Consider the following 12,138-nt stretch of genomic DNA (forward strand, 5'->3'; position numbering starts at 1 on the left):
ATTGCACCCATTCAATTTCCTGTATTCGAAACTGTATTGGAAAATCGCAAGGTTTTTAACAAATATATTTCATTTAATATTAGATTTTTCTTAAATTATTATCAAGTTCAATTATTATCCAGTGAGAAGCATTTTAATAATCGAATAGATCTTAGTAATCAATCTCGATAATTCTTAGAAAAATAATAACTCCCGTAAAATGTAAAAACAAACATTTATACAGAACAAACAATTTTAGTTGTCAACAATTATAAATACAGAGTTAATTTTTTTCTATTAAAATATGTGCCAGAAGATTGCACTTATAATTGGCTAATAGGGACGGCTCTAATGGATAAAAGAGAGATTTTTTTCTAATTGACTTTCTTTCAAAAAATCATTGCAACATCTAACAAATATCGCAGAGTTTTGAATTTATTCCTCTGTAACCTCTGTGTTTCTCGCGGATTCGACGAAAGCTGCAGTCGTGACAAAAAGATCGGCGACAAAAAAATTCAAAAGAAAGAGACGGTTAGAGAGGACTAGAAGGAAATAAGGAAGAGAAGAAGGAACGTTGCCTGAATTAAATATGGCCGGAAGAAAGACACCGTTAAATGCGCGGTGCTACCGGCACCAAAGCTTCGGAAATAGTAGAAAAAAAATTCCCGTCCGACATTCTCTCGTTTTTTTTCTTTTTTTAATGCGCGGTGTCAGCGCGGGACGGAATACGCTACCCCTGTTTTGATTTTGTTTTTTTACCTCCACCCTTTCGCGTGCTATCTCCGGACGAGAATCCTGCATAATTTAGACGAGACTGGATTAGAGGAGACCGTCAAGAGAGGAAGAGACAATGAGTGTGAAAGAGCCGGGAAGGGATGAAGTAGTAAAATCGAAATGGAAACGACGGGGGTGAGAAGCAGGATGGGATACAAACGACTCGAAAAACGATGGCGAAAAAGGGCGCCAAAAAGGGTTGAAGATCGCTTTACATAGTGGTGTTCTTTCGTCAGGTTCCATCTCGAGATAAAAAAAAGAGAAAAGAAAGAAAACAAATAGACGGAAGCGCGAAAAAAACTTTCGGGACAGAGGGGGGGAGGGGAAAAGCGTGTATGTGCGCATTCGCGCGAAAGGGAATGAATAAGAGAGGAGAGCGAATAACGGAAAAAAGTAGTTGCTCATTTGAATCGATAGTGGTGGTTACGTTGCGTTTTTCTTGCGTTAATCAGGTATAGCAGTTCATTCATTTATGGTGCGATTTAAGAGTAGATTAACGAAAGAGTCTAATACAAGTCAAAGTACAATTTTTAAATAATAGGATAGAAGGAATATTTAAATCCTTATATTTTTAAGTTTTTTCTCAAGCTCTCAAAAAATGCTGTACCATTTTTATTCGATGGGATCTTCGTCTGTAATTATGTCATTTGTAGCGTTATTACAATTGCGCTCCTGTTACCGAAACGAGATCATAGAGAGAATCACAGAGGACTCGTTTGTTTTTCTAAGACAAGAAATTAGGGTGCGCCTTCTATCTTCGTACGGTGCGAAAAGGACCGGATTTAAATGTGAATAGAAGCGGCAGACATCTCGAGGACGCTCTTTATCGGTCGTAGAACCTGCAGCACGCGGAAGAGTTATCCCGAGGCCTCGTTTATCCTCTCTCCTTCTCTGTCTCTCCCCCTCTCTCTTTCTCTTCTTTCGTTGAGGGCTCACCCGGTTTTTGTCTATGGTTATGGGTGCCCGCGGGACCCACGCCATGGGTCTATCGCAGAGGCCACGGGAAAAAACAAGGAACTACGACAACAGGGGAGGGGGGGGACGATTTAAATAATCCGCGGCATGCTAATGTCTCTGGCATTCTCACGGAACACCGTCCGTGAAAGTTGTCGAAGGGAAGGGGGGCGATAGTTTGGGAGAGAAGAAAAAGAATGAGCGTACAAGACAATCAGCCAATCTGCATACGATGCATACGGGCGAGGAAGAGCAGTAACCCTTTGGCGCTCCTCGAGGGGATGATCGCGTTATCTCGGTGAACGACTCGTGACCAACGGATTGTCGGTCGAAGTTGAACCGTTAGGTCTCAATAAAAATCTCGAGAATTCTCGTTCGTAACAAAAACGAGTTAATAGAGCCATCAAAGCCATTAAGAGAAAATTACGGTCTTTTGAAGAAATATCCACGCTATCGGTAACTGTTGAAAACTGAGAGTGAAAAGAAGAATGCCGAATGATGAAAATGTCTAGGTAGCCGATGTTAGCGCAACGCTGCGTCACGTGCGAAATCGGTAACACATTTTTCGGAGGTTGTAATCTGTCGTCGGTTTTGCCCAGCGGGTGGTCAACCCTTTTTCCAAGCTTTTTTACGCCTGCCCGACCATAATCCCTTAAAACGCTTAGAGGCGTTCTTTAGGGTAATTTCTTCACGGCGAAGTAGGGGCGCGCCTCATCCGGCGGGTCCCGCATCATTTTATTCGGCGAGATGCAAAACACCTTTGGCCGCGCGCGCTCTCGGTACCCTTTCCTCCCGCCTCCGGAACAGTAACTGGAATCGTTCTTTGCGCGGAGAGTCCTTGGCCTCGCGCGAAACACCACCCCTGACGAAGATTATGCAAAGGAGGACTCATCCATCCCTTTCTTTTCCCTCCTTCGTAACTATCCTTTACTTTTACCCCCTCGTCCTCCTCGTTCCCGCGAAAATCCCCCCGTCGTCCTCTTTCTCTCTTTCGTCATTTTCGACCCCTCGACACGGTAGCTATACGAAAATTAAAATAATGGTTCCCGCAACCCCTGCCAGCATTTTTTTACTTGTTCGATCGGCTTTTTCTGCATGTGCACCTTCAGCGCGGCAACGACAGCCGGCATGCAAATCGTGCGCAACGGGATTTTTGTCTCCGTTCGGCGAGAGACAAAAAAAAGGTGCGGGGAGAAGTAAGGTACGCGGTTTATTGTCTCGGTATACCAGGACCGTTCGTTAAGGGGCCGGTGTCGAAATAAGATTTTTTTCTATCTCCGCGCGCAGAATGCCTACGGATGACGAAGCCGTGTCTCCGATTGGCTAATGAATTTCTGGGGCAACGTGCCGCGACGAGAAAAAAAAAGACGGGACTAACGCTCACCTCGCATTGAACAAAATGAAACGGTAAAATGGAAGTTTCACGATGAGGCAATTTATATCGCGTCATTGTATAACGATATTCCAATGCAATTTTTTATATCTATATTTTTAACGTTTTTTTCATATAGAATAGATTTTATGCAAGTAAAACGTATGTTATCAAGTGACTCTTATACAATTTTTTCTGATTGATTCCTCTTTTTATATTAAATAATATTCTTTTTGTAATTGAGAATTATCTTAATTTAATATCTATTATAAATATTTTTTTGTTAACTAAAAAGAGAACTCATAACTCATTGTTATTCTGCATGATTAAAATTTTACGTTTTAATTTTATTTTATTAGTCTAATATTTTTATATCTCCCTAGTTCTTTTCTTACATAAAAATGATAGAAAAACAATACATTAACTACACACGAGACATTTCTGAATGCTATATATTTGAAAGAAAAAACAAGTTTTTTGTGTTCTCAGAGATTGCTCACTTAAGGTTTTTTTTATTTGTCGCGTCATTAATGGCAAATGCTCCTTAAAAACTATCCCTTTGCAGCACAGAGAATATTGCATTCGGTGTACATATAATATAAACAAAGATGGATCGCGCAATTCACGCCAATATGGCCTAACGCCGAATCCTTTTTGGCGACGGTGTCACAACATTTGGGCCCAGGATAGAATTATGGCCGTCCTTTTCCCGTAGTTTTCGGCGTATCGATCCTGCTTTCCGTTCGTCGTTTATATCCTTGCTCGTCCACGTGGAAACATTTTCTGCGATTCTTAACCCTTCACACCAAGCATTGTTGGAGCCCACAATGAATTTGCAATCCGTGTAACTATTTTTGTTGTAAAATTACAATCACAGAAATCTCACCGTTACATGATGCATTTCGCATGCGTTCTTTTTTACATTTTTATATATTTAAATTTTAAATCTCTTTTGTGCGTTATAATAAATAACTGATATAATTAATTTTATCTACGACAACCATTGCAGAAGTATATTATATAATGAATGTGTACCCGAAAGTTAATATAATCAGAAAGTGAAAAGTAAAAACGTATATTATAACTTTTCGTTGATGTATTTTTAACTGTACGCGATTATGTTTTGAACTAACGGTAAAAGACCAGCAGCACGAAAGTCGCGGCTGCGTTTTTAGAGGATCGTGCCCCTCGAGAGACGTGACTAAGAATCCGTCGCGAGAATGTACCGTTTTCCGCGAGGGTGCACCGTTAAAGGGTTAAAGAAAAAAAAATTAGCACCCGTTCTACCTAGGACAGGAGAAAAAACAGCGTCGGGTGCTTCCGGCGAAGACGCGAACATCGGCGTCGGGTGCTCGCTCCCGGAACCGATCCGGATGAAAAAACCGCATATAGTTTTTCGACGGGCACACACGGGGTGGCCGCCCTAGGCTGTACCGTAGAAACGCGCGTATGCAGATCATCGTGAATGCCAAGTAACAAAGGGCCCATAGTCTCACGCTATTGTGCCGTGGCAGGTAAGATAAAAGTGGCTGGCCCCTGGGCCCCGTAGATCCCTACAACAACGTGGCTGCACCCCGAAAAAACGCACGTGTACACGCACAGACACGTAGAGGACGGCCGAGGAGACGTCGGGTGACCCCGGTTTAGTAGACCAGCTCTTGATGTCTCTTTAATTTTTATTAATGACGGCGAATTTGAATTTCTGCATCGGTGATATGGGAACCGCGCGCGGGACGTTCTTGGAGGGGGAGGGGAGGGACCGTCAGGTACGAGAGGCGGACGTACGTACTGAGAGCAGCACGTCGTAAGTCGCGTACGTGACCGTGGCCCTGGGAGCCGTGCTTAAGGGAGATCCTCGTCCTCGTCATCGATCATAATTATCCGCTTTCGTACCTCGTTGATCGCCGCGCCGCAGCGACAGGTGAGGATTTTCGAGATTTTCCGTGCATCTTTCGGCGCGAAACAGCCACCAGGCCGAAGACGCGTTCAGCAGACGCGGCACGACGCACATAAAGCAATCATTGTTCATTTTAACACATTCACGTTTTCGTTTTATAAGTTAAAAGTTATCATTTATAAATTGCATTAAAGTTTAGCCATAAAATTGAATTTAATTAATTGAATAAATCATGTACACAAAATAATTTAAATGTTGCTTCTGTTTTAATCGCTTAGTAAATTTTTTATTTTCTACATTTCTTCTAATCTTTACGCTTGGTTTATAATAAAAACTTACATATATTTTTCAATTATTTTATTTTATTATCCATACACATATTTATATATGTAAGGGAGAAAAATATATATTAATAATTTGATACATATACACGTCATTTTTCCTAAATTAAAGGAAATTTAGAAAGCATTAAAATTTATATATTTAGAGATATAAACAGAAGTGTCTCGCTCGTTTCATCTGACATGATTTATCCAATAAGATAATTAAATTTTGTAACTCAACTTTAATACTGTTATTTTTACACATAATATAAAGTATAATATATATATAATATATTTTTGTACGTAACAGTCTTTAGTTTTCAATGAAAATTAACTTATTTGTGAAAGATTTATTATCTCTGGGATTAAATTTATTTACTGGGAATTACTCGGTAAGCTAACTGCGATCTATTCGCAGCAAGAATTATCGACTTGGTTTTTTCGAGGATTTCATGTGCTATTAATAGTCGCCTCCGATTGATGTTGCCAACAAGTGACGAATTATTCGCCTTGCGCGATTAAGAAATCGGTTTATCCCGCATTGCGCGTCTGAGATGAATGGTCCATACGTACGACGGCATGAGATGCTAAAAGGAGGCAATTAATACGTCGCGCATCGTCGTCTCTTCAAAAGTAACGCGCGGAGCAAAGGGCGCCGCGAAGAAACAGAGGGGCCAGTGTTTTCGAAGGGCCACGTGTTTTTTAATGACGACTAGCAGACACCATCGCGTTTAATGTTCGATTTCTCGATCGTGGTGGTTAGAAAAAAATGTACATCCTGGGAAATCGTTCATGCGACAATTTTCAATTTTGCGATGTCGACCCAGGTCGAATTTTTTCCGTATACAAAATTGGATTTATAACTTTTGATAGAATTAACGCGAACTTTCCTTGGAAAATATTTAATACCCTGTCGGGATGGCTTAATCATCAATATAAAGTATCTCGGCAATTAAACTATGAATTAAATATGTGTTAAAAAGTTTATTAAGTTAAAAAGTTTAATCTTATATTAATCAAGAAAGATGATGTCATTATCTACTTGCATTTTTGAAGTTTAATATTGTCAAGGAGAAAAGAAAGAAGACACGAGCGTTCTAATTTCCAACGTTAAATATAATATTTAAATGGACCGTCAAATTTTTGTTAATAAAAAGTCGATATGATTTATATCACACGTTATTTGTCTTTGAAAGATAATACGATAATTTAGCATATTCTATCTATATTACATCTTCACAGTTCTGGAATATTACATATAAAAAACTGAAGTAAAACTAATGACAGAAATAAAAGCATTGTTTAATTAGATGAAAGTTTGATTAATTCGAATAAATGCTCAGAAAATGTTTGTGTTAATTATCATAGTGCAAGCGAATCCGCGTATTAAGAGAAATTATAATCAAAGACAGTAATCCAAAGTTGCTCAATTAAACTTTTAAGCACTTCTTACTACGATTAAATTTTGCGAGAAAAAAACTTTTAACCGCGAAAAATTCTCGAAAAGTTTCAATCAGGTGTCGGGTGCGTCCAGAAAGTTCGACAACAAAGGATGAATCTTACGAATATCTCCGTTCGCTTCGCGGATCAAACGTTATTACACTTCTCATTCTTTATGGATTGTCTGTTAATCCTTTAAGAACGGATATCCGTAAAACCGCATATTTTTACGCAGTTTGTACACTTCAGTTGTCTCGAAAGAGTTAACAAAAAGAAGGAATAACGAAAAATGTTGCAAAAGTCGTCGTCCAGAAATTTGGAACTGGAGGATAAAAGATCGAGTGGAAATATCAGAATCGATATTTGACCCGGCAGAACGGAGTAACAGAGGGGAAAGAAAGATAGGGAGTGAAGAAAGAGAGATAAAAAATTTTGAAGAAATATTGAGCTTCGGGAGCTGCAGCTATCAATGTTATCGCCATCTTTTTTTTATATTTGACGAATTTTAAAAGAAGTTGTGCACTGGCGAAAAATCTAAGCCGTGGAAGGAAGACGAGAGAATGAAAAATCTCGGTATTTTTTATGAAGTGCATAATACAGCTAACTCAAAGAGTTACTTATAAAATATTAATCATTGTCATTCTTTATCTACCCGATCCACAAAATCAACAGTCTTCCATTGAACGTTGCGATCAAGTCAATTTGGTATCTAATTTGGAATATATACGAAACATCATTAGTCTTTTAAATTTGCACAAAAATACCGATTCGTAGATAAAATTGTTAAAAAAAGAATAAAATAAATATTGCATCAAATTTATCCTCAATCTGTATTTAACGGAATCAATGTGATTTGGCCTGTCTCTGCAGTAAACAGGTCAACTAGGGTCACCAGGTTTTATTTTTGCATCTTTGATTAATGATTAGTAATACAACGACAGAAATATGAATTCTTTGATTATAAAAAACTATGTTATATATAAAATGTTATATAAAAAGGGAGGGGGAAAAGAGACACAATGTGCATTATTTTTGTATAAAGATATGTATATGCGTTATGATGTGTAAAGTTGCGTCTCCCCTCGGAAGCTGTTTATTCTTAAAAGTTTCTATTGGCGTCAAAGCTCTCAGAGACTGCAGAATTAAGGGCAATGGTTCTCAGTTGTGTGCATCCGGGATTTCTGCCGTCGAGTGTTGTCCTCGAGAATACAAGCTTCAAGTGCGGCTCTTAGCCTAAGATCATCGCCTTCAATAACGTCATTTTATCCTGCGGAGAGGACCAGTGCACGGCGCGCGATTCCTTCGATACTGCAGAGCAATCGAGAATATTTTTATAAAGTACCGACCGCACACACAGAGAGAGCGGAGGAAGTCGCGGGTTCGTTCTTCGTCCGATGAAAGCGGGAAAGGGTGGGAAAAAGGGCGGCACTCGTAGAAATAGAAAAAAAAGGAAAAACAGTCCGGGATCGATATTGAACTGCGGAAAAAAGAAGGGCGGGAAAGAACGAAGGTGGAAAAAGGAAGAAATCGAGGAAGGCGAGCCGGGGGCTTTGAGGAACGACAGTATGCTGACGATAAAATGAGATTTTCAATACTTGCCTGGAAAATATTATGGAGATATTCGCCGTTCGTCTAGACGGATGAATCCATTATTTTCGCGGATTATATCAATATTAAGCATTAGTCGATTCCGCGTAAGATCGAATATGCAATATCGCTGGAAAATTATTTCACTGTATCGGCTAACGCGTCACCGAGTACGCGAATCATTTGATCCCTCCGTATAATTTTTGCATCGCAAGAAATCTTAAATATATACATATATCTTTCTCGTCGTTGAGTTATACGTGAGAATCGTCGCGCGTATTTGAACTCTCCTTTCACCAAATGTATTTATATATATTTAGAGCACGACTATGAAAATCGACCACCACCATTTCGTGCTTTTCGAGTTCGAAAAAGATTAATTAAAATAAAATTTTTAAAACGTTGCGTCGGGCTGCCTAGAGTATATCAGAGTAAAATTAGGCTAAAAAAAAAGGAACAACTTTTAGTTGTTGAGAAAAAAGAGCAACAATATAAACAGCAGAAATAATATTGTATTGTAACATTTGTTGATAAATCTTGTAATATGGCGTGTACGTTATGAAACCACAATAACGATGATCACAATGCGGAAATAGTGAAATAATATTTTATTTATATGTTTAAAATAGAAATACCGGAAATGATATGAATAAAATTGATGTAAAAATGAAACGGATAAATTAGTATATCATTAGTTTTTTAAAGGACGATTTTTTAAGCTCTATTTAACATTTGCTATATTAATATTATAAGGGTAGGAAAAAAATTGCGCGAGAGGGCGAGCCAACTCGAACAAAAGATAATATTTTATTCCAAAGATCGTGGAATATAACTTCTTCTGGCTACATGGTGAAAAGGGAAGAACGAACGCCTGGAAATGACGAGCGTACGAAGGAAGAAAAAAACCAAGGAGAAATATCAGGATCGATATTCGACCCGGAAAAAGGAGCAGCGGCAGAATGGGGAAAGGGCAGGCGGGCAGGGGGAGGCGACCAGGGGGCGCTCTAGCGAAGGGGTAGCGGCACCAGGGAGGAGAGACGGAGAGAGGTGGAGGGGGGGGGGTCAGGAAGAAAAGTGAGAAAAAGGAAGCGCCGCACATCGCAGAACCCGGGGCTGCACTTTGAAGAAACGTACAATAGCGAAACGCTTCCTCCTAATATTTACAGAAAGACATTCGCGTAAGTCGTAAAAACGTCTCCTCCGAATAATAACAAACAGGACTGCGCTCCTCTTATCTTCCGTTAAAAGTTTATGGCACTGCGCGAACTATTACGGTCATTTCCGTGGCTCTCGGTTAAAAAAAAACAAGAAACAGGAAAATAGATCTCGATAGTTCCGAAGAGCGGGAAGAAGGTGTGGGAGGGCAACATACATTTTTGAAGTTCGGAAACTTGTGATTGATCGCTAGCCTTCGATGAACGTGGCGTTAATATACGATGACGTCAGACTAATACAGCCGATTATAGAAGTATCTTCACGTCGAAATTCCCGATATTATTTATATCTATATGCCACACATATTTTCGTGCGGCCCAAACTTCTATAATTCAATCCGTAATACGAAAAGTTGTCCCGATGACACGGATGAAAAGTTTTGAAGCTGGGCCGATGACACGGATAAAAACCATTTCGGCTACCTGACTGCCGAGATAATCCTTTCGTGATGTCTCGGGATGTTTCTAATACAGATTCAATGATCATCGATCAATCAGCGCGAGTAACGAGGCGAGGACCGTTTTTTTATTTCCGTGAAAATCGGGTGACGATTTACGAAGTCATCTTTTTTCATGCCTCCAATCGAGATCGATGAACCGTTTGATCAATGTGTTGACGTAATTGCTATCGTAATGCATATCGTAATGTATTGTAAAATATAAAATATAAACGTTCATGCAATACGCTATTAATAAGATGGCAGTATTGTTAATACATTCTGAAGAGAAATATAATGCATGACTTTATGTTACAATATTGATACTCGATTTAATGAATTACTTGGCAAATTTATGATACAGTTTCTAAGAAATTAAACATCATTTATTGAAGATAAAAAATTATTTAAGATTATTTACCGACACTGTGTATAAATAATTATAATAATACAATCTACAATATATATTGAAGAATTAGAGATTTGTATGTATATTACTATTATTATTTTATTATCTTGTTATTTAGTATTGGTAATTTATAGACTTAAAAAAAGATTTGCAGAAATAGATTAAGTAGGGCGCGCATTATCTCGTTTATATAAATCACATTTAAAATAATTCGGAAAACGAAGCTCTGGCGCGTTGAATGGACGATTAAAACTGCATCAATGTCCTCGATAACGTTTCAGAGTTAATTCAGGCTTCGAGCACCGAGGAAAGGCCACTCGATGATCACATTATCGTATCAAAAACTAATGAGATTTTGCACGAATCGAAGATCTAACCGACGCGTTATACGAATCACTGTGTTGCCTCAGCATAAATCAGCGGCGTATTAAAGCACTCTCGTTTCGACGAGAGACCGTTCGATTATCAGCGCGCCGAGCTAAATCCGACAGCCGTCTGCGAGTGTAATCGCGAGTTCGCGCGTATCATTTTGCCGCGCTACGTGGCAGCAGGTGCCACATTCTCCTCGTTCGCGGAGCCGACACCTGCCTGCAGCGAAGATCGACGAATAAGATCGGTCCGCCTTTTGCCATCATGCGGAAATAAAAAGCGCGAATCAATCGACGTAGCGCGATCTTGTAGTAGCTCGGGATTCAGTCAGGCTACCGTACGTCATTATAGGCTATTCGAGTCTCGAATCGAGATTGCGGAAGTGACGGTCTCGCGTTTATTCATATTCCCGTTATTTAATACACGAGGAAAAACGGCATGCAGAATTCGTAGAAGAATAGATCGAACCAATTAAGATAATAATAATAATAATAATAATAATAATAATAATAATTAATAATAATTATTATTATTATTATTATTATTATTAATAAATATACAACGGTGTTGCGTGCAACGTATACAAATAATTGCGCATTTTTCGTTCGCGGCTCGACGAACGAAAAATCTCTACTACAAGTTTCGGAATTACTCTCGGAGAGTTTTGATCTTATGGTATCTTTTCGCATTGATGAATCAAACGGAGCATTTCCCCCTATTGAATTTCGCAATGCTGAAAATAATTTCTCGTTAAGTCGGCGCCGCGCATATACGCGAGTGTGTACTGTGATGAGCGCGCGTCTCGTTCGGCCTACAATTAATTCCCGGTAACGCGGCGTGCTCGCGAAGGGAGAAGGAATAAAAAATTGTAAATATAATAACGGGACTCGTTCGTTGCTCACGATACGGCGGATACGTATGGAATTTGTACAACGAAAAAGACCGTAGGGATCGTTAAATGAATTCTATCCCTAGAAAGGAGATATCCCGCATCGCCGTTCTTGATGCACGAAAAATTCAAGGGGTTTCACATTGAAGCTAAAAATCTTGAAGTAAAGCGAAAGCGTTCTTTATATTTTTCTTCTGTAAATGGTATATTTTATATTTATACGAAACATATGTGCGTTGCTATCAAAGAGAACAAGACGCGCTTATGGACATGTTTAGCTACGCCGAACGCGGCTCGTGTCAAACGCACTTCGTTTCAGAGTCCAGCGATCGGTACGAGAAATATTTAGCGTTTCGAAGACACCCTCGACGACCGGAATCGAGTAGCCACTTGTGTCGTAGTCATCGAGAATAGAGGATCACGTTGGACGTCATCGCAGCCATTAGAAGTCCCCGATCTCGTTTGTGACGGGCTCCTGGAGGGCCTGTTCAAGG

General features: G+C 39.4%; 1 protein-coding gene across 1 annotated transcript in view; it reads left to right on the plus strand.

Annotated features, from left to right (window-relative positions):
- Positions 1 to 12,138, plus strand: part of LOC105457039 (zinc finger protein rotund-like) — a 143,481-nt gene that overhangs the window by 51,874 nt on the left and 79,469 nt on the right. The gene's annotated exons all lie outside the window — the stretch shown is intronic.

Source organism: Wasmannia auropunctata, unplaced genomic scaffold, assembly GCF_000956235.1.
Source record: "Wasmannia auropunctata unplaced genomic scaffold, wasmannia.A_1.0 LD335400.1, whole genome shotgun sequence".
Classification (NCBI taxonomy): Eukaryota; Metazoa; Arthropoda; class Insecta; order Hymenoptera; family Formicidae; genus Wasmannia; species Wasmannia auropunctata.